The 26639-nt window shown below is 39.9% G+C and overlaps 1 long non-coding RNA gene across 1 annotated transcript; it reads right to left on the bottom strand.

The window, feature by feature from the left end:
• Positions 1 to 1076: 1076 nt before the first annotated feature.
• On the bottom strand, positions 1077 to 6552 carry LOC109458584 (uncharacterized). The gene is made up of 3 exons (XR_002139247.2): positions 6263 to 6552; positions 2213 to 2341; positions 1077 to 1798 (listed from the first exon to the last, which is right to left on the bottom strand). It is a non-coding gene; the product is annotated as an uncharacterized LOC109458584 (long non-coding RNA).
• Between the last annotated feature and the right edge of the window lie 20087 nt (positions 6553 to 26639).

Here is a 26639-nt window from a genome sequence, read left to right as displayed (position 1 = left end):
AATAATTTGGTAGATTACAGTAGACAAGTGATTTTTCCCTGTTTAGCTGGAATCGTTGCTGTAACTCACCTGAATTGTTAGTCTGTGCTTTGGTGTTCATCATGTAAATTTAGATGAGAAGTATCAACATGATAAAACTGTACAGCATGAAGATGTTGCTAATATTATAAAGTAAACCACAAAGTAAACTAATGTCAATGATTCTTAAGAACATTTTCTTAAACAATTCAGAAATTTATTATTTCACACAGTAAGAAATCCAGAGGTAAGAGATTCACATGCAGCGTTCAGTGTCATCATGAAGAATTCTTCCTCACTGCCATCTGTAGCACTGTGGTAGATGGGACAATGCCTCCCCCAACCCCAGAGATGTCTATGCCCTGATTCCTAGAAACTGTGAATTTGGTGAGAAGCAGTTCATTACAGAAAGTATCCTTATTTTTTCATTGTGAATTTTGTCTGCATGTTTTTAAGCAAATGAATTCATTGCTGTGTGTTATTTGCCATGGCCCACTGTAAACACAATTTTATGTTGCAGCATACAAGCTGTACATGCTATTGCCTACAAACCAAACTAGCAAATCATGTAACATGTAGCAATCACATTAATTATTTAGAGACCAGGAAAGGCTGTTTTAAGCATTTTATATCCTAACATTACACACACACACACACACACACACACACACACACACACACACACACACACACATGGACATTACTTATATAGACACATTTCACTGTGTTGGAGCTATGTTTTAGGAAATTCACTGGGGTTTTGAATTGCCGTAAAGTGTAGTGTAACATTTTTTTCCACTTACAAACAATGGGAAATTGGCTCATAGTGTATTTGCAGAGAACATCTGATTTTCAGGAACAAATTAATGACACTAAGTGGGCAATGCTGGGGAATCTTAACCAGCCCATTATCCGCATGTGTACCACCACCACCACCATAATGTCAGCCATGTTTCTTGCCTAGGCTATTGCAGTATCCTAACTGGTCTTTCTGCTTTCACTCCTGCTTTTCCATCCTTTTCTCCATAAAGCAACCAGAGTGACTTTTAAAACATACATAAGATTCATGATTTTAATAATTTTTAAATGTACAGTTCAGTGGCATTAAGTGCATTCACATTACTATGCAACCATTAACACTATCTATTTCCAGAATTTCATGTCAAAGCTTCTGCTCATAATCCCATCCCTCCATAATGCCTGTCTTGGCAATGTGCCTAGTTAGCCGTAAAGTGTAGTGTAACATTACAGTAGGGAGCGTGCCGTGGGAAGGCACTGGATACAGTATGGCTGTGAGGATCCAATTTGTCATCTTTAAAATATACCACATAGATAAAGCATATTTCCAAATTACTGGTTATCTAAGACATAGATTTATGACTAAGACAGACTGACTATAAATGACAAGAGCCCAGTGTCATTGATAGTCCAGCTCTAAAAATATTAGTAATGGAAACCACTTTAGACCCATCAGAATGGCAGCAATTAGAAGGATGGGTGACTCAAGCGTTGACAAGGATATGGGGAGACAGTGAGTGGCAAATGGGAGTGCAAACTGGTACAGTCATCCTGGAAAACCATCAATTTCTTCGTGAAATTAAGTGTGCATCTACCCTCTGACCCAGCCATCCCACTCTTGAAGTTGTGCAATGGGCTGCTTTCACAACTGTGTGCTGTGGCCCTGATTCAAGACCACAAAATGAGCTGCTGAACTATCTGGGAAGAGGGCCTCCTGCTTGCCAGGCATTCCAAAGATCTAGGTCCATCGCAGCAACAGTGCCTGAAAAAGAGAAGAAACAAAGACAATGTACGAGTACTTCCAGGATTGAAAAGGAAAGTTGGCATGCCATTGAGGGGATCCTTGAGTTATGGTGGACTCCATGAAGGGTCTGCAGCTGTATGGCTCTAGGAAGGAGGACCTTGGAAGAGAATGCTGGAAGGGAGTCTGGAAGGCCTGAGGATTCAGAGCCACAGCCTTGGGAAACTGGATGATGGGACCCATGTGGATTTAGCACAGAGGGAGTGTAGAAACCTGCAGAGCGTCTCTCTCTTGAAGGACCCTTCTGGCTGCAGCCTGGGTCAGCAATGCTGACAAATGAGAGGCCAGCACTGGAGGGTGGGAGGGGGTGGGGATCAGTGAGAACAGGCTCACAATGGAAGCAGCTGGCTGGTTGATGACAGGTCTTTCTCTTACTTGGAAGAAGACTGTGGTGGAGTCTTCCAGGATCCCTAGATGATCCAGGAGAGGATAAGAAAGTGCATGCTTGTGATCCTGGAATTCCGTCCAATCTCTAGGTGGAGGCTTGAACTAGTTCTATTGAATCTGGAAAAGTAAAGTAAATGAGGCAGAACCTGCAGTACTCCAATTTTGGAGCAGTTCCTATGTGCTCCCTTCATTTAAATTCCAATTTTCTTACTAGATTCTGACGTTCTCAAAAGTAGGGTTCAATTTTTATTCTGCTTTGTATCTCCATGACTTAGCACAGAATCTGGGACCTAGCAGTTCTCAGTAAATGTTAGCTGGAGAGGGGAAAATGCAGACTGCAGACCTTGTGGAGGCCAGAAAAAGGCAGAGGAGAGCAAAAGGAGTTCCAAAAAATAAGGGGGAATTCCTGAAAGCTCTCCTCACCCCCTTTCTCTTTCTCTTTAACAGAAGGGTGTACAGCCTACCCCAGATAATTTTCTCAGACACCTGGTGATGGTAGAGTCACTATTTCCAAAAATCCCTCCTGAAGAAACAAAACGTGGGGGAAGGGTAGTGATCAATTATTCTTTAATATACCCACTATGCTTACTTTTTGACAAACCTTGGAACAGCATCCATTCCAAATAGCCCTTTTAACTCCGGATTCATGCTGACTTATTTTGATCCATCCACCAATCAATTAAGTTCTGATTAGATCTTGAATAATGATTGGAAATGGAAAAACAAATTACCCACATTTCAAGAGCTGTTACACACAGTAGGAATTTAATTTACGTTTCTTGATTGGTTTATTTTCTCAGAATATAATGCTTTCTTGTAAAACTTTGTACCTGGTGGTCCATAAAGAAAAGAAGGGTAATATGTCTCTAAAATTTGAAGACTATTGAAAATGTAACCATTTAACAGATTTTTTTTTTTGATTTTTTTTTTAGTATTTAATTTCCACAAATCTTGACCTTTCGTAACAGAGAGCCTAGTTTTAATCTCTCTATGGTATTTGGCAGATTCCTATTGAACTAAAATCTTTAGCCACAGTAAGTATTAGTCCCTGGAATAGAGACTTGTGGAATGGCTTAGCCAAATCCATTTAGGTAGACTTATGAATTTTACAATAAACAAATGCAGATACACTTTTTTCTAGACAGGCTCTGTTAAGTTTAGTGGCTAATGGTATTGGTACTGGCCAAGTAGACCAAGGTTTTAACATTTTCTTAAATATTTTACACTATCCTTGGCATGAGGTACATTTCAGTGCTTTCCCACTATATTAATTAATATATGCCTATGAGCATGAAAACAATTATAGATTAGATGTGAGATAGGATTCAGAACACTAATTTATAGTTTTATACACACTAAGTGGGCAAGAACTTCCATAGTTCACTTATATCCGGTTTATCTCTACATCTAAGCACATGGGAGAATGGCATTTCCTTGTCCTGGCAGGTAGTCATGGCCAGGTGACTTGCTTTGGTCAACAGAATCTGGTGCTTGATCTTCTAGCATTTCTTTCACCTGCCACAGCTCTCATGGAAGCATGTCTTAATTTGTCCCTGCATCAGTCTGAGTCACTGACTAACTGGGATGAGCCGAGCCGGTCTTCTGACATGCACTGGTTGTACGGCTCTTTACTAAGAAGCACGCTGAAACATTTAGGTTGTCTATTACTGCAGCATAACCTAGCCAGTCCTGACTGGTATAGTAAACTACACATTTATACACATAAAAGTACATATATGGGTGAATGTGCACATAGGTGGACAGTAAGGAGGAATAATGGATCACTGAACTCTGTTTCCTTTCCTTCCTGGGCATAAAGATAGGCAACATTGTTCAGTTTCTCTTGCAGGTAGTTCTTTTCAGTGAAATGTGGAAAGTGATGTCAGCCATTTCTAGCCCTGGCCCTTAGAGCCTCTCCCATACACTTGTCTACAGGTTCTCTCCTTTTTTCTGCCATCCAGATGCAGAGCATCCAGGGAGGTCTCTGAGGCCGTAGGAGACAGTAGCACCAGTAGATGGAAGCAGCATGGGTCCCTGAGTGACTACAGAGAGCAGAGCCCTTACACTGCCCCATGATCCATAGTGGGCTGTGATTTGAGTAAAAAACAACAACATTTTTATTTGTTTAAGCCAGTGAGAATTTGGAGTTGAAATTAGCAATAGTTGGATACTTTAGTTTGAAATGAGCCATATTTGTATAGTTCCTTAAAATAAAAGATACCTATTTCCACCTCAAACTTAATATTATGCTTCATGGGGAAATATAAATATTCTAATTAAAGTTAGAACAAGACAAGGATATCCACAATTACTATTATTATTTAGCATTCTGGTGGTACTAACCAATGCAATTAGATAAGAGAAAGAAATCATGGGTTTTAACTATACCAGATAAATTGTGGGAGGCCCTGGCCTGTGAAGAGTCCCTCATGACTCAAGAGATCCAGTATTTGATAAAGGGAATGTGAAATCCATGAAGAATAAATGGATCATATAATAAATTGTGTTAGGACAATAAGATTCTAGATCTGCAATAGCTTTAAATGTAAAACAAATGAAGCAATGAGAATACTAAACAGAGCATGAGAAAGTAAAAAAATAATCTTGGCATGGAAAAGGTTTTTCTAATTATGGTATAACACTTAGAGGTCATAAAACAAAGATTGTTAAATTTGAATATATAAAAATATTTTTTGAAAGTTCAAAAGTTAAAGGACAAAGTAGGAAAACTATGTAGGAACTGTTTCACAAGCAAACAGCTAATTTTCCTAATATTTAAAATACCCCTTTTAAATCAATAGAAAAAGTTTCAATAATTTAATAGAAAAATGGGAAAAGGATTTAAATAGGCAGGTCTTGGGCAAGTCAATATAAACCAATGACTCTTTTATCAAGCTTTGTACTATGGAAAACTTCAAACTTGTACTGAAGTACATAGTTAATACAGTGAACTTCCCCTGCCTGTAGCCATCACCCAGCTTCAACATTTATGAACTGGTGGCCAACTGACTTATTTTGTCATATCTCTCCATCTACTTCCCCCAGAAATTCCATTTTCCACCAATCAGATGAACAACGATTTTTAAAAATTGACATACTTTGTTGGAGAAAAAGTTAAAGAAACATTAAGTCATACATTGCTGGAAGGAATGTAAATCAATTACAACATCTGTGGAGCAATTTGTTCCTATCTATTAAAACTGTAAACATTTTGACCCAGTGATTCCCCTTCAAGGATTTTTTTATGCAGGTCTACGTGCACATGTGCAAAACTACATACCTACAAAGTTATTATTATAACCCTTGATTGGAAAGAACTTAAATGCTAACACTTTGTAGATATGGAAAAAAAGGGAAGAAACTGTACTGAGATGGAGTGATCTCCAAGGTATATTAGGAAATGAATATGCTAAGTCCAGAGCAGTGCAGCAGTGGGAGCTCCCATCTGTAGAACAAAAGGAAACAACTAAAAGGCTGGTAGCAATGAGTGGTCAAGAGCCTCTCTAGAAGGAAACTGGGTAGGTAGGGGGCAAGGACGGAAGGAAAGAAATTCAAATTTCCTCTACATATGCCTGAATTATGTATCATTTCCAAGTATTCACACATAAAATTAAGTTAAAAATTAAAAAAAAAAAACCAGTCTGGCAACCACCACACTATACGTTTAAGCAAAGCACACTATATCTCCGGTCAGCCAATGAATGGACTGATGATGACTTCTCTTTGAAATTATAAAAGTGACTCATTAAAAAAATAATCTTTCAAATGAAAAAGAAATTAGTTAGTGACGACCCCCTGGTTTACAATTATAAAGGACCGTAGTTCTGTGGAGAAAATATGCTTGAACTAAGGAAACCAATAAAAAATTAGATGTATTGACTTGTGTTCTGAGAAATAAATATCTTGTGAAATGCACTGTGCACCTGCATACACATGCACACGGACACACACACAAATACACATGCACACACACACACATATGCGCACGTGTACATACGCTTACACATGTGCATACACGCATGTCCCCTCCACTCCTACCTTGGCAACTTGGTTCTCTTCCCAAATAGAGTGAAATAACACACGGATGGATATGAAAGAAACGCTGGCTTGTAACATGCAGTTTTAAGTCCCGCAGCTGTCTTGGCACTTCAGAGGAGGCTCTGTTTGATCAAACACCATGTGTGCTGAACTGCATTTTATTTTACAGCTTTCCAAAGAGCTGTCCAAAATGCTCCCCACACCCTTTCCACAGCGGAACGCCAGCCATCTCAGTGTGTGTTTCTCTTACCCAGCTGGCCTGGCTGGAAGGCGTGTGCTAGGTGCCAAGAGGCCCTCTGTCCCTCAGGAAAGACGCTGGAGGCATTTCTTGTCTCATTCCATCACTGAGGACTGCTGTGCACCCCCCTCCCAGCTCTCCGTGGAGAGTAGCCTGGCACCAGCGATGAGATGCCTCTGCAAGTAGGTGGTTGGCTTGGCACCATTTAACATGGGCTTTATACCGACATTTGTAAAATTTTACAACACTCATAAGAAATAATGAATCTACACACTTCAGCAGTGCAAAATTTCGTGCATGGACCCATCTGAGAGCCCTGGAATGACACTGAAACTGACTTAGCACTTGTGAAGTGATACCTGCATGTCTCAGTGCTAATTGACCAACACATTTTTACTGAGCCCTTCCCTTGTGCAAGGCTGGGCGCTGGGTGTTAGAGATGCAATGGTAAATAAGGAAGGCTAAGTCTATGCCCTTCTGAGGCTGATAATCTAGTGATACAAGACGTGTATTTAGTGTTCAACAGTCAGCTGAGCCTCAGAGTGGATTCTGTCCCACGCAGAGCAGCCACTTGATCAGTGGACCTGCGCCGCTCGGATGGCCCCTTCAGATCCACAGTACTGACAGCTGACAGCCCTCGGCTGAGCCCCTCCTACGCCCCTCCACCCTGCCCACACCCCTGCCTTCAGCAGAAGGGAACGGCTTATATCCAAGGTGTCAATCTCCCCAGGCGGCATCTACATCTGATCATCGATTGTCCACGACAGGTACAAAGCAAAGACACGGTCCTCTGGTAGCTGGGACTGGGTGTTTCTTGGCTTTGTTCTGCAAATGACTGAATTCCTTTACTAAGAAAGCAGAGAACATAGTGACTTTGCTTATTTCTTAATCTTACTTTTCCTTCTGAGTGGATTGACTATTTCCCTGAAATCTGTGAACCAATTAGAAATATGTTTTTGGAGTAATTTTTCAAACTTGGGTTTCTTTTTCTAACCATAGTTGATATTTAGACGAGGTCAGTATTTTAAAGTTGGTCTTCTTAACTAGAACCTTTTCTTGCTTTTAGAAGCTTCCACATGAAATTAAGCTGTAAATTTATTTTAAATGAATGCTTGAAGAACAAGCAAATATGAGGGTCACAAGTGGAACTTGAATTTATACTACTCCACTTTCAAATGTATCTAAGAGGTAACCAAAGGATGTCATTCCCATGTTCCCATGTTCTATAACAGGTTGCTATTTGTTGCAAATGACAGAAAACTCTGGCGGAACTGTCTCTAACAGAAAGCAGTGGTTCTCAGCTGGGCTGATTTGGCCCTCAGAGGACAGTGGGCTGTCTGGAGACATTTTGGTTGTCATGACTGAAGGTATACTATGGCAACTAGTGGTTAGAGGCCAGGGATGCTGCCTGCCATCCTGCAATGCACAGGACAGGCCCCACCACGAAGAATTATCTATCTAGTAGTCCAAATGTCAACAGAGCTAAGGTTGAGTGTCCCTGATGTAAATGACAGTGGCTTCACAGCATGTTCTTCAGTGGGAGAAAGAGAGACATTCTTGTTTCCCACAGGTCCCAGCAAACAGGCGCCCCAGCCTCCTCGCTGTCTCAGGGGTGCATGTGCCCCATTCTGATGCATATGCCCCACAATGGGGCATATGCATGGATTCTACTCAGTCAGGGCCCGTGACTAGAGCTTGGCAGAGGGTGGGGAACGGATCCTAGAAGAAGACTGAGGTACTGTTTCAGCAGTGGGGGGGAGGGGGAGAAAGAGAGAGGCCTACTCTATTGAACTAAAGAGCAGAGCTTTGATGGAGTTATTCAGTAAAGTGTATTTGGATGGTTTCTTTACGTAATCCATGAAATACTGCCAAAGGAAGTGAAAGCCATGCTTCCCTATCGGTGTGAGATTGCTGTAGCCCCACAAGAATATGGCCCCTCTGACGAGCAGCCTGATACACAAGGAGACCTGGGACCTAAAGCAACCCTTGGCCCATATAGCCATTCTAATGGGAACCAGGACAGATTCACGAGGGCAATCCTGCCTGAAGAATGAAAGTAAGTTCCGTATTTGTGTGTGTATTGCTTGTGTGTGTGTGTGTGTGTGTGTTTATGTGTGTGCGCACGCACGTGTGCTGAGGGTGATGATGGTAGAAAGTGCTTTTGCTTCACCCAAGACCCCCAAACCTTTAGAATAGTGGTTGCAATCTGCTCTTTCTCTCTCTTTGTTTTTCCTAACCTCCCATCCCCATTAAGAATTATTCCCTACAGTGGGAAATAATAGCAATAACTAACATTGCGGAGTGCTTGTTATATGCCCAATACGGTGCACCTTAAATGCAAATTGTCAGAAGCGCCCTGTGGAGAATATATTATTTTTATTCCCTTAGAAGATGAGGCAACTGAGGCCTAGAGAGGTTAGGCAGCTTGTCCAAGATCAGTATGTGGCTCATGGCATTGGTGTGGAGGCAGGGAAGACACCGAGGATCGCAACTCTAAATCTGATTAGAGCATATTGGTCACAAATATAGCCCTGCTCTGTGGGGTTCTGTCTAAACTTGTCCTGCTGCAGTTAGAGACCTGTCAGTGGGAGTGACACCTGCCACTTTGGGCAAAAGCTTTAGCAGCCAGCACACAGCTCTCTGGGGTCCCCTTCCCTCTGTGATGATGACAGTGATGCTTCAGATAGAAAAGCTGCTCCATCCTTCTGGGTCCCAGAGGGCCTTGTGAGCACAGCTGGAGTGGACCTGAAATGGTCACGCCCTGTCAGCAAGTGAAATATTGCTGATGCAGTAAGTCCCTGAGATTCTGGGGTTCTTTGGCACCCTAGCAGAATGTGGTGTATTCTGAACGATTCAAGGGCCCTCGGAACTTTTAGTCTTACAAGCTTTGGATCACTAGAGGTCATGGCTGAGAGGGAAGCATGTCAAACAGATTATTTTGGTAACTATTCCACTGGCCTATGGTTACTCATTGTGCAGCTGAGATATGCTGGATGGAGGATTTACAAGGGTGACGCTGTGGTGGAATAGGGTCCCACATTTCTGCACTGCCAGGGGATAGGATGAGAGTGAGGGGGCGAGCAGCAGGTGTTGGGAGGTACAGTGTAAGAGGTACTCAGAGGTGGGCAGATCCAGTTTATAATCTGTTATCTATGTAGACTTTGGTCGTCTTATAACGTAGGATTTTTATATTAGTAAAGATGCAGTAAAAATGAAGTGTCAAGATTTCTAGGATCCTTTATATGACATAAAATTAGGTCCAAATGGTTTCACTGGACAAATCTTCCAAGCATTTAAGGATGAAACAATAATGATGTTACACAAAATTTTCCAGAACCTAGAAAAAAAGGAACATTTTCTCTTTTTTCCTCAAAAAAAAAAAAAAAAAAAAAAGAAAAGAAAAGAAAAGCATCAGCTAATTTAACTGATTGGAATACTGTATTATAAGGTGATGAGTTCCAATACACATTTGATCTAATTACCCTTATTTATTTTAAAGCATAGTCATCTACAAACCATGAAGAATACATTCATGTAGTCAGTTAAATATTGAGCAACAAATGAACACTGTACCAAGAATAATGCTGTCTGTGCCTTCAAGATATTTAATATGCTTATATATTAAATTTTATTATCGAATTCCTCCACTAGAAGCTAAGCCTATAAAGGGCAAGAACTCATCCTTTTATGCCTGGTGCTCAGCAGAGAGCCTGGCATGAATCAACAGTCAGTATTAGCACTTTTGTTTTTTATTATGAGGCCAGTCTACCCTGAATATCAAAACCTAAAAACGACATTAGCATCAAGGAAACTTACAAGATGCTAAATTTTCTAATAAAATATTAGCAAACTAAATCTAGTGATGTACAAAAAGGGTAATTCATCATGTTTGAGTGTGGTTTATTCCAGGAATTCAAAGTGGTTTAACATTTGAGACTCAACCAATATAATTCATTAGATTACTAGAAAAAAAAGGAGGTGAAGGAAGAAAAATGACAAAATTCAACACTCTTCCATGATAAAAACTCCCATCAAACTAGGCAAAGAGAGTAATTGCCTTAATCTGATAAAGAATATTTACAAAAACCCACAGCAGCAAATATACTCAACGGTGAAACACTGAGACGTGGGAAAAGCAGAGGCTAATTAGCCTTAAACAAGATGAAGTCAGGCGTGGGCCGGAGTACCTGCAAAAGCTTTTTGGTTGGGGCGTGTGTGCGCCAATCTCAACTTCATAAACTTCGTAACTCTTTCTCTTCAGCAAGACCCCAAAGCTTGTTTTCTCACTTACGTATTAATTCAAACACTGTTTAAAATGTTGAAATCTAAGAAAACAAAACCAAACAAGCCCCAAAGAAGTCAGATAGGTGACGAGGACGCCCTCAGACTGTGCCGCTGTGCAGTGGTCACAGGAAAAGGTCCCTTTGGGCCCGATATTTGGAGTCTGGGCTCTCACACTTCAGCGCTACTTGGGGTTCCTGAGCTGCCTTGAATGTTGACGAGGCTTCATAGAGTGTAAAACTCATCTAGACCAGTCGTTTTCCTTGAGAAGTGGCCAGACACACTTCTTTTAAAGAAAAGAACTCTCACAGAATCTCCCAGTTTAAATGAATTACCTTTGTTGTAATACTTAAGTATGTAGCCACATAACTGTGTATGAACTCCCTCTACTTATAAATTCGATAAGTACATTATAGAATTTTATATTATAATATAAATTTATATTTTCAATTATCTGTATCTTATTCAATCCTTTCAATGTGAATATGGTACTGATAAGGTTTGTCTCTTTTTCCATTTTTAATTCGGTGTAACCATTTTATCATCTTTTGCAAAATGATTCTATTCTCCCATCATTTCTCTCTATTCAAATGACTAGAAAATTTTCCTGTAACTCTGCTATGTTGTCTGGGCTTCACTTGGCTCAAAGCATTATTTAGATCAGTGTTGGACAAACTATAGCATGTGAGCCAAACCTAGCCTACAGCCTGCTTTTGTGAATAAAATTTTATTGGAGCCCAGCTATGCCCATTTATTTATGTATTGTCTGTGTCTGCTTTCATACTATATTGACCAACTTGAGTAAATGCAACAAAAATTGAAAACCCTACAAAGCCTGAAATACTTACTCTCGGGCCCTTTACAGAAACAATTTGCCTACCCCTCAATTTTATGACCAATTTGTTTTTTTTTATTAGCTCATTTAAACTAAGGTAATACTTTTTGGCGCTAATGCCTTCATAAAGCCCAATACAGAAGTGGGTATTGTATCAAGAGGCAGCGCTCAGTTATGGGAGGCATTTGATGATTTGAAATATGTTTACAGATTATGGATTATTGTTTCTGGAGTAATTTAGGACACTTCACACTACCAGATGCTAGGTGCTTAGCACTGACATAAAATTAGGGCCAAAAATTTATTGGCTATGGCAAGATACTTTACGATTTATCTAATTTGCACATTAATGTATATAAAGCTGTTTTCTTGGTCTGTGAGAAAAATGAACATTATTCAACAAAATTTTATTGGAAATCTACCAGGAATGCAAAAATGAATCAGATACAGTTCTTGACTCAAAGTTTTGTGGAGCTAGAATTTGGGGGTCCACTTTAAGACCTGAAATCCAAGGTGTCTCTAATCCCCCATGTGTCACCTTTTTGGTGGAAATCTTGTTAAATTCTTGGCCAGTGCAAAAGGCGGCCAGATTATTGTTTTATCTTCCACACTCCTGCATTTCTACTGAAAACTACTGCAGTGGGGGAAAGTGGTCAAGAAAACAGGGCATGTAAAAAAGGTGTTGTCTTCTGTAATTTGTAAAGAGGTATTTTGAGTATAGTCTCTGAAACTAGAGAAGGTATGCATCCATCTCTACATCCAACAATTATTTGCTGAGAGTATTCCGTGTGCCAACTATTCTGCTAGACATTAAGGAGACAGTTGTGAACAGGACACACACGCTTCCTGCCTTCAGGTCACTTCTGGTCTAGCAGGGCTGATGGCTTTATGCAAGTGTGGTAGATATACCAGAACATCATGAGGTTCTGCAATGTGGGGAACCTAGGTTAACTCTGGGGACAGGGAAAGCATCTTGAAAGAAATTGTATTTGAGCTGAGATCTTAAGTGTATGTAGGATGAGATAAGCCAAGAGGATAGGCCGAAAATTCCAGGCAAAATACAGGGCCTATGCCCAGTTATTGGAAACTTTTGAGGAATGAAAAAAATGAAGATGTCTATGGATATGTTGATCATATATCACTGAAGTATCTGCAAACTCTGCCTTTCAGCTTTTTTTTGGCTTGAGATCCATGTTAAAATATTTAAACATCGTCTCTGTGATAGTTCATTGCTCATTGAGGTATATCGACATTCAACTCCACACCATTTATTTTAGCCAACACAAGAGGAAGTTACACTTTGCCACCCACCTAGTTTCCACATAATCTCTGAAGTAATAAAGCAGACGGACCAGTCTGTATTTGCCAAACTGTCTTGTGCTTTGAGCTTGTAATATATTGGCCTATTTCTCCTCCCAAAAGAAGGAAACTTTGCTCTCATATTTCTTTCTCTGAGCAAGATAAATGCATGCACATATTTCATAGGAGTTTAAAAATGCATAATTTCCAGTTCAAGAATGCTCCTTAATGATACTTTCTCTCTTTTCTTCATTCAGGTCAATCAAATGCAGATGCCCTCAAATGAGAGGGGAAAGGGTATCTTATTCTGCAAAAGATTTGTTTGAGAGGAAATGTGGTCTGAGTGAGATCTGTTTGGGCAGACCCTATTTAACATCTGTGTGCATCTTTACTCATGACAAATCACATACAACCTCTTGTCTGGAGCTGGCACAAGAAGGTGGGTATCTGCTGGGTATTCACAAATGAGTTCATTTAAAAGCACCTCTTTAAGTGAAGTCTGCATTAAAGGTCCCCTCTTGCCTGATAAAACGGTCCTGAGCCAGTTTGCTGTCCATCATTTGTGCATTCATACCCTTGCTGGGTGCATTTGGGAGCTGGGTGCAGACAGTATGCTCTCAGCTCCCACACTGCTGCTCTGCAAATCGGCTGACGCCCTTCAGGCAAGTCATTTTACACATTTGGGCCTTAGTTTCTCATCCAAAAATGAGGTGTTTGCACCAGATGATCACTCAAGTCCCTCTTTTGCTGTAACATTCTGTGAATGAATGTATTGAACATGTTTAAATCTCTAGGCAGATGGAAATGGAGGTTAGAAGTTTACTTAGTACAGAATTTTATGGGGAAAATAGCGTACTAACAAAGACCCTTGTATTGCTTCCTACTGTCATTTGTGCCAGTCAACTGTTTGGTAGTAATATTGATCTGATTTGGTTTCATTTTAAGGAAAATTGAGATTGAGGGAAGGTTGTGAATTTGGGGACAGTGTCTAAAGATTATATCCCGTGATTCTTCTCCACCCCTTAGATCTTATCTAGAAGACCACTGTTCCAGACCCCCTGGGGCTTCTTTACGAGTATCATGCTATTCTCATTAAACACAAGAACATGCACAATTAAGTAAAAGTGTGCATGTGGGGAAACTTCAGCACATTTCACCGGGGGATGGACATACAAAACCAGCTTTGAACCTGCAAACCCAGCCAGCCAACAGGCCATGGGTGAGAACGTGTTAGTGAGGGGTTGACGACAGTGCTGAAGCCATTAATTCATTTATCCTCAGATACATTCAGGTGATTGTTCCAAGTTTCCGGGTGGTTAGAATATGGGCCTCTTCCCTGGCATGTGTGGGCAGTGCCAGGCAACAAGCATCTGCTCAACCCCACTCCCAGTCTTCTGTTTTAAATATTTCTCTTTCCCCCTTTCCATCTTATCTCTCTTACTTCCTACTTTTCCTTCCTTCTGGACTTCTTCCTTTGTTCCACGGAAATAAACATGGCCAAATTAGAAAGAAGTAGTGAAAAAAAGATACACTATTTTAATATATAACAGTCACTGACATATCCAGCACAATACAAAATGCAGAAAAAAGGAGTTGGCAAATTTTAGTTAATTTGTAAACTTTATTACTCTCCCCAGTTGTGTACCTGTAGGGTGTATGGATATCTTCTCACTGCGTTCCATACTAAGTATGAAGCTTTGGTCTCACAGTGACCATAGGGGAGGGCATAAAAACGAGTCATCAGTTTTTTGTTTGGGGTAGAAATCTTTCCTGTTTGTGCTAGGACCATCTGTCCCTTGCTATACGCACATGCCACACATACACATGTACACCACATACATGTACATGTGCACACACGGACACACACACATACCCAATACAAACCACATACACCCACAACCCAATATACACACCACACACATCCTCTGCACACCCAGTGTACACACACACCAGGCATGTGTGCACACACCACACATGTAACACACGCACACTTACATGCACTTGCGTGAACACAGCCACAGCTGGATGGGGAAAATCAGGCATCTCTGGACAGACAGCCAAGAACAGGATGAGAAGCTGAAGATTGGTGAGGCGAGGGCAGCATGAATGCACATGAGTTTAACGAGTGGGAGGCTCTTTTCAAATAGTTTTCACAATGGTCTTTTCCATATTCTAAAGTTTGACAGCTTTTGCAATGATGAAAAAAGGGAATATTTGCCAGACATTGTTTATTTAAGCATTTGCTTGGTTTCAGTATCTCATGATTTTAAAACCTAGCAAAATAAAAACCCCCAACCCATATACACTGTCGCTAATGGCTGCTCTCATGTGGTTGGACACAGGCTTATGTTTCAGGGTTTGTAGCGATCGAGGAAGGAGGTTTTCTTCCCTCCCCGGCTGAGAAGGCCTTTTTGTTCAGCACCAACTTGTCTACTGGCCACACCGATAGAGAATGAAGAAGCTCAAGTGAGAAAACCAACATTCTCAACGGCAGGCGAATAAACAGTTCACTGAAATGCCCTCCAGAGGCTCCTCCTCCACTGCCCGCCCTCCCTGCCCAGACTGGGTAGTATGTTTAAAGAATTACCATGGAAATGATAGTTTACGAGCATGAGTCACTTCTATTTTTTTCGGGGTGCGCTCCTTCTACCCATCTCTTTTAGCACATTTCCACTGGGTGTGGTTTGGCTGCCAAGTGCAATGTGGCAGCAAGTTTCTTGAAAACATTTAGCAAAAAGCCAGATTCCCCAGCCCTGGCTTACCTGCGGACCACATAGACGGCGGTAATTGCAAACAGCTGCCCACCCACCACGTAACAGTGAGAGAGGTCATTTAAAAAAATGTTAAAAATAGCAAACCCTTGGAGCAGCCAGCTCATTTGTTGACTCAAAAGTGTTTGCCACCAAGAAGAGTGTGCTGAACATATACCACAGTTAATGTTTCAAAGAAGGTTCACTCAGGGATAGCTCTATGGTGATCTTCACTAATTAATAATACTACTAATAAAAAGAATAAGAATACAAGTCTTGAAAATTAAGTTCGTGAACTTGTTGCAACAATGTTGCTAAACTTTTGTGATATAAGAAGGATTATAAATTATGAATTTGTACCAACTAGACCAACAGTTAACCAAGTTTACTATTGGAAGTGCTGAAAAGTCTGCATGAAAAAAGTTAAATGATCTGAAATTTTTGGCAACAATTCATGGCTCTTGCCTCACGACAATGCACCAGCTCACAGGGCACTGTCTGTGAGGGAGTTTTTAGCCAGTAAACAAATGCCTGTATTGGAACACCCTCCCTACTCACCTGATCTGCCCCCCAATGACTTCTTTCTTTACCCAAAGATAAAGGAAATATTGAAAGGCAGACGTTTTGATGACATTCAGGACATCAAGGGTAATACGATGACAGCTCTGCAGGCCATGCCAGAAAAAGACTTCCAAAATTGCTTTGAAGGGTGTACTAGGCACTGGCATTGGTGCATAGCTTCCCAAGGGGAGTACTTTGAAGGTGACCGTAGTGATACTCAGCAATGAGGTATGTAGCACTTTTTCTAGGATGAGTTTGTGAACTTAATTGTCATACCTCGTACAATAATAATCACTCATATTTATTTAGCATTTGGTACTGCTCTAAGCATCATACAAGTACTAACTCAGCGAATCCTCATGGCTCTATGATGTAAGTACTCTCCTGTGTCATAGAATCCCTGCATCTCTCTTTCTGAGAGATGTTAGGCCTTTGCCTCTTTGAGGGAGGACCCTATTCTTTTTTGTGTAGCAAGTCATTTGGTGAGACTAGAATTCTACTATAAAGAGTGTTCCTCAACTAGTCTTACGAGGTGCTCTGAAAATAGAAAGGAAGTAAGATAAGAGGGAGAGATGGAAAGTGGGAAGGAAGGAGGAAAAGAAAGAAGGGGAAAAATAGGAGGGAGGGAAGGAGGGAGAGAAAAAGGAAGGAGGAAGGAAAGGAAGAGGGGAAGGGAGGAAGAAAGAGAAGGCACCACAGTCAAATCCAGGTTTAAGGACCATTAAACAGGTTTGTTACTGGGGGACTTCTCAGAGGAGGTCAGCATATGCAGTGTTTCCCAAACTTGACCCCAGATCCATTATTATCAGAGCTGGTCTTGTTAATCCTACATTAGAGTTGTTCCTGAGGATTTTAAACAATGTCCCCATGAGGAAGACCTCTTTTAAATGCACGTAACCATGGGGATTCTTAATACCTTTGAAGTTCCTTAAGTATTTTCCTTCAAATGGTAGGTATATGAGACAATTATGGAAGATTGTCCATTCCTTCTTGCAATCCTTACTGAGCACTTCTATACACTGGGAGACTTGGAGAAGACGTACTTTAATAAAGTTACTGGGTGTGTGGAGGTGCTGAAAATTGGACAGAGTTATGAAAAAGAAATATAAGGCCATTCCTGGATCTTAGTGGATTTTTGTAAACATGTGCAAACTAACCAACAATTTAATAAGCTATAAATCTTTCTCAACCTAAAAAGGGTTGCCATCACCAAGACGTAAAAATTCATATAAAACATTGTAAACAATCAAAGCTAAAATATCATTGCCAAATTGATGATGATGACAAAAAACAAATGTAAATACGCCATTTCCTTTCCCAGCCACTGTCTGAGGTAGGACAGGAGGCAAACTCAGGACACATGACTCCTCGCAAAGTTATTTACAATGAAAACCACTTAGGATAGAACCTGTAGTATGTTAAAGAAACATTAGAAAATCATCTCAGGAAAGATGTAGGAGACAGCTTTTCTTACTACATTTTCTCAATGCCAAACATTGTCTTTTGATGTTGATATACGCTAAGCAAAGCCTAATGGGTACAAGGCGTCCAGGCCCATTTTATTTCTCTTTGTTGACAAACATCATTGTACTCACATTAATTTGGCTGAGTTATTTGAGATAACTGCATTTGATGTCAATGTAACTTTCTGCCTTAGCACATTCGTTGGGGATGGAACTTAGGAATCAAGGCAGGAAGATGTCATGGGGACTCAGTTACATGTCCCACAGCACTCCTTGTAACAAAACAAAAAGCAGCTTCATGCAACTAAGTCCTAACGAAATTATTGTGAATTGTGGGGGAAATGAATGGATGTGAACTCACTTATAAAGTTATTGATTTAAAGAAGGTATATTCATGGGGAGAACAAGGCATTTATCCATGCCCACTCCCACCCTGTCATACGGGGCGGCCTGAGGCCTCTCAGCTCCCGCTCCCCACATAAGAACGCAGGATGTGGCTAGGCCAAAAAGGAACACCCACGGAGCCATAGGTAGGGGAGTCATACCACTATGGTCTCACTGGAGGCTGGATTCACACGACGTGAGACCCGCTGTCTGCTTTTCTGCCAACCGACCGACTTCCTCTCCCCAGCGCAGCCACGGCAGTTATATCAGTGGCCAACTGGCTAACTGTCTACAGCTGACAGCCAACTAGCCACAGCCAACGGCCATCTACTACCCGAGCCAGCACCTTTCCACGTGAGGCCGAGAGCCTGGAAACTGCTCTCTGAGGCTTTGTCCCCACACACCCCCTGCCTGCCCCAGTCAGGTAATGTAAAAAATAAACGTGTATTTAAATGTTTACAGCTTAACGTGCTTTTCTGTAGTCTTTTCTTGCTCAACCTCATTAAAAACACGGAAGAAGAATGAATGATTGTTACATAGTGGTCAAGTTATGCAAACATGTAATCACTCTACTGTGATTACATACAAGCCAAGTAGAGAAGTGACAACTATAGTGGGAAGACCCCTTGTCCTAACTTCCCAGCTGTGGAGATTTGAGCTAGTCACCTAGCCTTGATACTTCCATAAATAATTAAATAATGTAAAAAATATGTAAACAAAATAATTTATTAAAAAGTAGGCCATATCTACATCACAGGATGGTTGTAAAGATCAAATAGATAATTAATTAGTTAGTTAATATCCTGCTCTGTTCCAAAAAATAAAAAGAAGAATGTAAAGCAACTGACTATGTGGGAAGTGCCTTAAAACTCTCCCTATAGATAGTAAAACATTATTACCAATCCAGTCAGTGAAAGGGCACAATTCTAAACAAGATTAGAATTTAATCCCTTGAGGTTAGATACTGGAAAAGATAACACAATTATATGCAGCCTGCAGTCCTGCTGAGTTTCTCAACGCTTTCTCCTGGATTGTAGCAGTTTACACTAGAATATTTTGCATATCAAGTGCCAGGAGGGCTTTAGGGTCTAACGTGGGGAACAGCCACAGAACTCCCAACATATTATTCTCATAGTGCTCTGTGCTTTTTGCAACGATAGCTTATCGGTAGGCCTTCAACAATGCTCCTTGAATGAAGGACTGACTGAGTGAATCTGCCTTCTCCTGCTTCTCAATCAGCTGTGCTGGATTAAGAGAGGCAGGCTCCAGGCTCCACCAAAGAAAAGCTAACTATGGTCAAAGGGAGGGAGGGGAAGGCCCAAGAAAGTACCCAGGCAAGTAGAAAGAGCTCCCTGTCCCTGCATGTGCTTCTCCTGGCCAAACGCCCTTTCTGCACTCTGGATAATGTACATATGTTCTGGCCATGCTCTGTTGAACTCAAATTATAGTATCTTGTTCCCCTTTCCAAACACAAAGCCAGTATGAATGGCTTTTCCCAATAGTTTTAGTCAGTGGAAAGACTGAGCAATGTAATCCTGTTGTGGCCAGTGAAACTTCAGATCATGCAAATCAAATTGATAAAGCCTAGATTTTGTCTACATGGCAAAAATACATGGGGTTATGCATATCCTACACACATGTCAATGTCTACATATGTGTACGATTGAGTTGTGTTAAGGAATCAATAAGGACATAGGTGATGGAGTAAATGAGGGTTCTAATACACACACACACACACACACACACACACACACAGACACTGTCAAAAAAGTGGTGACAGGATGTCCCGGATAAAGCATTAAAATATAATGTATGCATTGTCTTTGATTTAGGAAATAATTAATATAGAATGTGAAGGAGATGAATTGGGGAAGGGAGCATCATGATAATATTTCTCTTTAGGTAAAAAAAAAAAAACCCTCTTATTTCACTAATTTTTTTTCATCATCAACAGTATCAAGTGATTATGCATAAATAGATATGCCTATCTAATTTTGGTAGAAAAAATGTCCCTGTGGGGATAGAGCCAGGAGTGCAGTTTCCAGGCTCTCAGCCTCACGTGGAAATGTGCTGGCTCAGGTAGTAAATGGCCATCAACTGTGATTGGATGGCCATCAGCTGTGGCTAGTTGGCCGTCAGCTGTAACCAGTGAGCCATTGGCCACTGGTATGTCTACCGTGGCTATACTAGCAGAAAAATGGGGGCTAGCAAGAAGATGGGGGCTGAGCTAGCAAGAGCGGATTGCAGTTAGCACAGCAGATTGCACCTAACAAGTGGGGTTGGTTGGCAGAGAAGTGGACAGCAGGTTGCAGATAGTGTGGCTCCTGCTTCCTATGTCTCCAACCCAGCCACCAGCAAGAATATAGTGGTATGACTCCCCTATCTATGGCTCTGTGGGTGTTCCTTTTTGGCCTCGCCATGTCCTGCATTCTTATGTGGGGAACGGGACTAGAGACCCTGCCTGTCACTGCGTGACAGCCCCCAAATTGAAGAAGCTGATAGTAAATTTATTAAATAAGGAATTAATTCTTTGTATACTGCAGTTTCCCAAACCAAGATAGAAACGTCACTAAGGAAAGTAACCCAGTTGAATGAGTAAAGTGGTCATTACCTAATTATTACTGATCCTTTGAGAAGGGAAATTTAATCTTTAGATGATTATTTAAATTTGACAGCTAATTCCTTGCTGAAGTCACAGGCTCACTGCCTGCTCTAATCTATTAGTTTTTCTTTTAGAAATAAAATGACTAATTCTCTGAAGGAGTACGGTGTATTGAAATTTACCAGGCAAAAAGGACCCAAGAGTTACTGTCTTTGAGCAGAGCCCAGAATATTGTTTTATGCTAAAATGAGAAGTTTAAGATGTCTTTACTTATGTGAATTAAGAAATAAGGACTGTGTTGAATATCATAAAATAAATAAAAGACATTCTTGGATCATAACGTTTTTGGAATGTTTGTTGCAAGCAATTGTCAACTGCCAGAAAAATGAAGATTGAATGGTCTAGGAAGTGAGCCAGCACTGGGTTGATGAAGGACAAAGTTAGCCACCCTCATTTGATTCTGGCCCACTTCTCTCTAACATCTTCCCTCCCCCACCCCATTCTGGTGCCTTTAGAGAGAGGCGTATTTTAACATGTGGCCCGTCTCCTGTTTAGTTCCTGGCTTCCTAAATTTCAATTTTTTCTTTTTCCTTCACAAAAACCATTATCCCAATTGCCTCAGTCTTTACTGACTAGTTAGGGATAAATAATTGAGGCTGTATATAAACTTTTCTCTCATGCATCCTACTCAAACATCTATCCACACGACAGGGCAGCAACATCTCATTACATAGAGTGAAATGTTGGGAAAATAGGTATTGGTTGTCAAGGCAGCTTTGTCTAGGAAGTGACGAGCAGCCCAAGTTTGAATTACTCTTGGCAAACTTTGTGTGGCTGTTCTGTTCCAGAAATAGGGAGATGATGATCATGAATCTTGGAAAAATTGGTTTGGGGCAAATGATATGATATGTGATACACTTTCTTGCTATGGGGAATGGCATGCTCAGAAGAGGAGAAAGGTAATCCAAATGATCTTTGGTTAAGAATGTGTTAGCCTCTGAAAGTCTGCTAAGGTATGTGTTCAGGGACTGAAATTCGCATGCATGCAGCAGATGTTTCAATGCCTGTGTTCATCTCAGGAATGTGAGATTGAAAACAAAAGTATTCAGAAATTACCTTTGAGATTTTATGGTAGGAGTTTTTGCTATGCTGTGACATTGTATGTCACATCTAAAAATGGATAAATATGAAACCTACAGAAAAAGAATCCTTAACTTCTTTGTCCAGAAAAGAAGGATTTCTTTCTTACCAATTTATTTTTTATCATCGTTATAATTTCTTTTAGTTTTGGCAGTTGGCATTGTGAACTCCTGGGTAAAGAGGTGTCTGTTTAATATTATAAAATTTCTCAAGCAGTAATTTCACATCCATCTAGTCCATAGTTTGGTTCATGTCATATATTTCCAACCAGGACACTAACTTAGGCCAGTTGTTTTGGGTTAGTTTTCCATAATATGTTAGATTGTCTAGATTCCACCAAAATCCTTTCCAGACATAGGTTGTTGCTGCCTCATCATCAGCTGCTGGATGCTGTTAACTTTTAGCTCATGTAGGACACTAATTGACAAGAAATACTATATATATATATATATATATACACATACATACATATTTTTATAAATTTTATTGGGGAACAGTGTGTTTCTCTGGGGCCCATCAGCTCTAAGTCATTGTCCTTCAATCTACTAGTTGTGGAGGGCACAGCTTACCAGCCCATGTGGGAATCAAACCAGCAACTCTGTCGTTTAGAGCTTGTGCTCTAACCAACTGAGCCACCCGGCCACCTCTTTTTTTTTTTTTTTTAACATATATTTGATGAATAACTTTTTTTCACCCATTAATCCCAGGTTGTTGTTGTTTTCAAATAAAAGGCTAATTTTTTACATGTATTTATGTCACAACCAGTTCTCTATCATCACTCTTGTTTGTTCATTATGACATGTACAGTATGGTTTCTGTTCATTACTGATTCTCAAAGAACTCAACTGTGCAAATATCAGGTCATAGGCCTCTCAGCCAGATAGACTATGTGCTAATCTTCCTGTTATCTGGAAAGGGCAAGCACAAATTTCATCTTCTCAAATATGTAGGTCATGGAGGCAATTTTGAAAAAAAAATTCAGATAGAAAAAAGGTAAATGTTATCTCTACTTTTGTGTATATTTGAACACTTTCATGATAAAAAGTTTAAGTTTCTTGACAGGCTTATTCATATATAATTGATCTTTTTTATTTGCTATTCTGTATTTGTAAATTCACTTACTTGCTAAAATTTATTTGTAACCCCAAAATCCACACTTGCAGGGCTTTTATGGTCATTCATGCACTTGCACAGAGCAGCAAAAAAATTTGAGCCACCTGATGCATATGGTCCCAGGTGAGGATGGTCAAGGTGGTGCTCTGCCTCCTCAGTTCAGTTCTCACACTGGGAACAAGTGTCCTTTCCCCGGTCCATTTAGTGCTCCATTTGTGCAGTTCTGAGCTTTTTTTTTTTGGTGACTACACTGTTTAAAATGGCCCCCCAGCAGACTGCTGAAGTGCTGTCTAGTCTTCCTAAGCGCAGACGGCTATGATGGGCCTCAAAAGAAAATACGTATGTTAAATGAACTCATTCAGGCACGAGTTATAGTGTTGTCAACTATGAGTTCAATGTTAATGAATCAACAATTAACATTATATATTAAAGAAGGTGTCTTTAAACAGAAACACACATAAAATAAAGTTTGTCTTGATCCATTGATAAAAATGTATGACCAGAGGCTAGAAGGAATCCAACCCTGCATTTCCCCTGGGGACATTGGTTCGGTATGGACTAATTCAGTGTACTGCCAATAAAGAGAATCAACTGTATTTATATATAAATGTATTCATCTCCATTTAGCTAGTAATAACGAAGCGCTGTTTGTGTTCTTCAGCACTGAAAGCCACTCTGAAAGCTGGCTCAAGAAGTGCGGCTGTGTATGCATAGATTGCAAATTAGGCTACTAATGGTCCTGTCTCCTATTTACCACTACTTGTTCCATTGTAGATATTACCTGATTCCGTTCTCCAGATTGTACTGTTATCCATGATGCCCTTCAACTTTTTATTATTATTATTATTATTATTATTATTATTATTTTCTTTTAGTTTTGGCAATTGGCTTGTGAACTCCCCAGGAAAGAGGTTCTGTTTAAAATTTCTGTATGAAAGTAAAAGCTGGCAAATGTTTCCCCATACCTTTCTTTCTCAAGGCTGCAGGGTCATTGGTTGGCCACCCTCTACAAGACCCCTTCTTCACTTGTGAGGTCTTATTTATCTCCCAGACCTGACATAGCACCTGGCACCCAGCAGGTGCCCTACTAGATGAATGGAATACCAATTAAAGGTAGACTCATAACATGTATTGATTTAAAAATCTTACAAAATAAGTAGTGGCTAATGTTTAATGTAACAGCTGGGGAACAGTGTCTTCAGGACAGAAAATGTCTTAGATGTTTAGAGATTTACTGTTGGTTACAGAACCTATAAAATGCACAGAAAATTTACCATAAATGTCTATAAAACACACATATTTCTTGTGCTAATCATAGAGTTTATGTATTTTATTGGCTTGGCAACTGACAACAATAACTGTAAATAAACAACTGAGGTAAACTTTTTTAGTTAGACACAGAATAGGAAAATATTGCCCAAGGGACACAAAAGCAAATTTAAGTGATGATGTCCTGGCTTGGGAATTATTTCACAATTAAGGTAACTTCTATCAAGAAGGCAATATTTTTCAGTTGTCCTCTTTACTGTTTACATTATAGTTTTTATTTTTGTTGAGTAATAGAAGCAATTAATTCTAAGCATTATAGTTTATTCTGCATTTTGGCTTCGTGCTTCTCAAGAGCTGATTTTTTTTTTTATCCAGAGATCCAGAGAGTTGAACAGAATATAAATGTCATTTTAATAATAGGAACTGAAAATTTAATAATATGGTATTAAACTGTAAGTCTAAGTGACTAATACCAGTCTTATCTCATTTTATTTCCTACAGAACTCTGGCCTATTAATGGAATTATTATTCAAAGAGATGTTGTATTGTAAGATATTTTTAAGTAAAGAAGCCTTCAACAGAAACACAAAGGATAACATAAAGATAAATGTTGAGATTCCTATGTGGATTATTGGAGATACTGATATGAATACTTCTATGGATTAAATTCTCTTTGCCTGAAATATCCAGAAAAAAATGGAGAAGTAAAGGTAATTTTCACCTGGAGCATTTTCTTAATTCTTCATGTAAATTAGGTTATGTTGGTAAGTGTGTGAATAAATACAGAATTACCTAAGGCCATTATATATATAGGCATACCTCATTTTATTGTGTTTTGCTTTACTGCATTCACAGATATTGTGTTTTTTGGAAATTGAAAATTTGGGGCAATGCTGTGTCAAGCTAGTCTGTTGGTGCCATTTTTCCAACAGCATTTGCTCACTTCATGTGTCTGTGTCATATTTTGGTAGTTCTCACAATATTTCAAAATTATTCATTATTATTATATATATTATAGTAGTCTGTGATCAGTGATCTTTGATATTACTATTGTAATTGTTTTGAGGTGCCAAGAACTGTGCCCATATAAGACCACAAACTTAATAACAACCCTACAATGGTCTCTAAATGTTCAAGTGAAAAGAGGAGTTGCATGTCTCTCATGTTAAATCGAAGGCTAGCAATGATTAAGCTTAGTGAGGAAAGCAGGTTGAAAGCCAAGACAGGCTGAAAGCTAGGCCTCTTGTGCCAATTAGCCAAGTTGTGAATGCAAAGGAAAAGTTCTTAAAGGAAATTAAAAGTGCCACTCCAGTGAGCACATGAATAATAATACAGCAAAACAGCCTTACTGCTGATATGGAGAAAGTTTAATAGTCTGGATAGAAAATCAAACGAGCCCCAACATTTTCTTAAGCTAAAGCCTATTCCAGAGAAAGGCCTTAACTCTCTTCAGTACTATGAAGGCTGAAAGAGGTAAGGCAACTGCAGAAGAAAAGTTTGAAGCTAGCAGAGGTTGGTTCATGAGGTTTAAGGAAAAAAGCCATCTCCATAACATAAAAGTGCAAGGTGAAGCAGCAAGTTATCCAGGGGATCTAGCTAAGATAATTAGTGAAGGTGGCTCCACTAATTGACAGATTTTCAATGCAAATGAAAGAGCCTTATATTGGAGTAAGAAACCACCCAGGACTTTCATAGCTTGAGAGGAGAAGTCAGTGCCTGGCTTCAAACTTCAAAGGACAGGCTGGCTCTCTTGTTAGGGGCTAATGCAGTTGGTGACTTTAAATTGAAGCCATTGCTCATTTACCATTCCAAAAATACTTGAGCCCTTAATTATACTAAATCTACTCTGCCTGTGCTCTATAAATGGAACAACAAAGCCTGGATGACAGCACATCTGTTTACAACATGGTGTACTGAATATTTTAAGCCCACTGTTGAGATCTACTTCTCAGAGAAAAGATTCCTTTCAACATATGACTGCTCAGTGACAATACATTTAGTCACCCAAGAGCTTTGATGGAGATGTACAATGAGATTAATGTTGTTTTCATTCCTGATAACACAGCATCCATTCTGCAGCCCGCGAATCAAGGAGTAATTTTTGACTTTCAAGTCTCATTATTTAAGAAATACATTTTGTAACACTATAGCTGCCATAAATAGGGATTCCTCTGATGGACCTGAGCAACATACATTGAAAACCTCTGGAAAGGATTCACCATTCCAGATGCCATGAAGAACATTCATGATTCATAGGAAGAGGTCAAAACATGAACATTAACAGAAGTTTAGACAAGAAGTTGATTCCAACCCCCCATGAATGACCTTGAGGGGTTCAAGATGTCAGTGGAGGAAGTAACTGCAGTTGTGGTGGAAATAGCAAGAGAACTAGAATTAGAAGTGAAGCCTGAAGTATGACTTAGCTGCTGTGATCTCGTGATA

This window comes from Rhinolophus sinicus, linkage group LG06 (genome assembly GCF_036562045.2).
Source record: "Rhinolophus sinicus isolate RSC01 linkage group LG06, ASM3656204v1, whole genome shotgun sequence".
In the NCBI taxonomy this organism is placed as follows: Eukaryota; Metazoa; Chordata; class Mammalia; order Chiroptera; family Rhinolophidae; genus Rhinolophus; species Rhinolophus sinicus.
The sequence above is the reverse complement of the archived record's forward strand: the minus strand, read 5'-3'. Positions and strand labels throughout refer to the sequence as shown.